This window comes from Oreochromis niloticus, linkage group LG7 (assembly GCF_001858045.2).
Source record: "Oreochromis niloticus isolate F11D_XX linkage group LG7, O_niloticus_UMD_NMBU, whole genome shotgun sequence".
In the NCBI taxonomy this organism is placed as follows: domain Eukaryota; kingdom Metazoa; phylum Chordata; class Actinopteri; order Cichliformes; family Cichlidae; genus Oreochromis; species Oreochromis niloticus.
In genome coordinates, this window is record NC_031972.2 from 28,817,376 (window position 1) to 28,820,825 (window position 3,450).

Below are 3,450 nucleotides of genomic sequence, written 5' to 3' on the forward strand. Positions count from 1 at the left end.
CTTCTAGGGATAATAAATGCCAACATGAGTCATGATCTTAAATCTCTAGACAAGTTACATTTTTGTTATGGATGAATTATTAAATTATGTATCTATTTCATGCACTGTAGTCAAGTGTATTTCCCTAAATGTTATTCTTCTATCCATCCATTTTCCTAACTGTTCATCAAACTTAGGGTCACAGAGGGGTTAGATCTATCTTAGCTGACATAGGGCGAAAGCTGGAGTGCACCCTAGAGAGGTCACAGTCTATCACAAGACTAATACAGAGACACATACTCTCACATCCATACCTACCGTCAGTTTAGAATCACTCACACCTAACAAGCATGACTGTGCTCCTATGAACCATTACCATTAATCTACACAGAATAAAATTCAAACAATAAACACAACTCTTTTATACTATAAATAAATGAGTATCCACAATCATCTGCCAGCACAATTCTGTACACAATGGATTTTGACAGCAAGACATTGTAGCCCTTATTTTATGTATTTAGCTATTTATTTTCTCACAGTGTAAAGTATTTAGTAAATACAGTCTCAAAACCACCAAGTTAAAGAAGCGGGCATGGGTTTTTTGTTTGTTTTTGGTGTGTGTGTGTGTGTGTGTGTGTGTGTGTGTGTGTGTGCGCGAGAGAGAGAGAGAAAGTGAGAGAAAGAGAGATTTCTGGGTGTAAATTCCTTAGCAGTTACGCCTACTGAAAGCAAGCATTTCTGCTTGCCTGACAAATGTGCAAGAGAAAAATTAAATAAATAAATAAAAATAACAGTCACTGTACAATACATAGCAAAACAATGCACAGCAACAAAATGAACACCTCCACATCCCAAGAGGAGTAGGAGAGAAGAAAATAAAACTTTATCAGAGAGAAAACCTCTCTGTATTTCCACTGCCATTCACTCAAGTAAACAAGTACAGCTGGCTACTGTGATAATGAGGGCTTTTACAAATAGTGTACACATGGGGACATACTGTATGACAATTTCATTCCTATGAATAACACTTTAACAAACACTGACAATTAGTCTAAAAGTTACTATGTAGAAGTAAAAAAAAACCCACAGATACCACAAGAAATAGGATGTAGGTGATTGTACTGTAAGTCTGTGTCGGTACATTGTCGAAATGGGTTTATTTTCTTTACATACAACTGAAAGTAGCATTGCTTTCCAAGCATTTTGTATTCATGAGGATACAAGCAGAAAGAAAGAAAGAAAGCCAAAACATTCTGGTAGACCAAATCAACATACTGTAAAGTCAAACAGTGAGACCTGTAATATTTTCTGACTTCACAGGAAAACATTCCTGTGAACATTCCCATTTGGCAAAGTGAGTATCTGAAGTGTTTGTAACGAGACACCCCCCCCCCCCAAAAAAAACCCCAACAAAAACCAAAACAAACGTGAAAACAAAATGAATACAGGAAGGAAATGAAACCAAAAAAAGGAAAAATTGAACAAAGCAAAAAAAATGAACAAAGCAAAAAAAATGGACATGAATGAAAAATGAACAAAAGACAAAGAACAAAAAGATTCCAAAGTTAGAAAATTATGAACTGAAACTATTTCTCTGTTCAGAAAAACAGAAACAAACTATGCTATGCAAAGTGTTTTTTCCTGAGGTAAAATCAAACCCCCTCAGGCTCCAGTCTCAGATGTAACCTCCTTTTAAGGTGTTGCAGTGCAAAAAGGTATATTTGAAAATATTCTGTTGTGAGGGGGGGTGCATTTCTGCAAAATTTAGCTACAACATATTGAAATTTCATTTCAGTTACAGTTGTTGCAGCCTTAACTGAAAGAGATTTGATGATAGAATTCAATACATTTAGTAATAAATTATCAAATTTTACAGACTTTAGCTTTTTTCCCCTCCTACATTTCTTTCTGTAATACTCAGTCAAGGAAATATAAACTGAGTCTATCCTTTACAGGTTTTTTCACATTAAAATGTTTATTACATTGAAAGCGCTTTCAAAGCTTAGAGATTTCATAGACTATTTGGCTCTAATTACAAATGCTATATGTAATTACAACTGTTGCACCATATTTAAAGCCAAATACATCACAACGTTAAAGCTTTTGGTTGAGAATTTGTTGTAACTGATTTATGTATCCATAACAATTAAAAAAAAATATACATTATATTTACACACAACTTTACTTACAAAATGTTCTGGCTAATCTGTCTGACTACACTAGCATTATGGAGTGCCATTGTGCCACTTGAGTTATATGCATGCAAAGCACTTGCTCATATTAAGTGTTAAAAAGTCCTCCGGCCAGGGCATGCGTTACCTACATGGGAGGAGCATGGTTCCCCCAGAGGCCAACAGCCAATCACAGTGCTCACCCGTTCTCTCCTTGCTGTGGCAATTAAAAGTGTAGTCGGAGAGTAACGCTGCTGCAGGCAAGTTGTGGACTTGAGTTGAATCGGACTAAGGCGGGCAAGTGTGCGTTCATAGAACCAGTAAGTCACCAGTAAGGAATGTATTTTATTTCTGTTACTGTTAATGTACCAATGTAGACATCTGTTACTATTGCCTTGAGTTAGCAGCTATGCTGTGGGAATAAGTAAGTAGTAGCCTGGCTCCACAGGATATTCCTTGGTTCTAAGTTGTTTCAGTTATTGTGGAGAGTTAATGTTCCCCAAGAGTTTACCTGTTGGAGTTACTAAGTTAGCATACGAATCCGTTCTTGTTTATAAAGCCTGCATACACATGGCAGCCTTTGAGTGAGCAATTGTGTCCACTAGAGGGTGCTGTTGACTCACAAATGAAGGAATTGGCCTAAATTGATTATGATTCTGTGTTTATGCCATCCTGTTATGTTATTACTCTAAGCTCTGTTTCTGGTATTGGGATCTGCCCCTTTGTAATCTGGTATGGTGTTCTCTGTAATACTGAAGTATGAGAAATGCTAGACAAGCAAGAGAGATGTTTATGTTATTTCTTATTTGTATTAATTACAGAACCACATCCTTACTTGCCAGCGAGAGTGTGTGTTCGATGTGGGCTCGTGGCAAATAAAGTTCTTCCACTCTGACATCATTCCCCGTCTCTGACCAGACGTTATTACCAGGGAACAGTATCGAATCACGTTTCAGAGATAGTGGTCCAGGGCGTCCGCTATAACAAGTGGTCCTTCGAGCCGGATTTGATCCCTGTAATAAAAGCATGGAAGAACAGCGCGCCAGGAGACACCAGGTTCTTCCTGCCCCTCTTCGAGGATATGACTTAAGCGACTATCTCCCCCGGAGTAGATCATCACTTCCCAGATCAGCTCACACTCCCTCGCCACGTCTGAGAGACGAGGAGGAGCCCGGTGGGGCTCATGGATCTCCTCGATCTGAATCTCCTGTCACTCAGGATAGTTTCCATTCTGGATGGGACATCAGAGACCGATGGGAAGAAGACACCGAAATGTTGCAGCAGGAGAATAAAAGAT

General features: G+C 38.4%; 1 long non-coding RNA gene across 1 annotated transcript; it reads left to right on the forward strand.

The window, feature by feature from the left end:
• The first annotated feature begins 2,287 nt into the window (after window positions 1-2,287).
• LOC112847322 (uncharacterized) lies at window positions 2,288-3,053 on the forward strand. Its single transcript, XR_003220805.1, has 2 exons — window positions 2,288-2,473; window positions 2,975-3,053. It is a non-coding gene; the product is annotated as an uncharacterized LOC112847322 (long non-coding RNA).
• The last annotated feature ends 397 nt before the right edge of the window (window positions 3,054-3,450 follow it).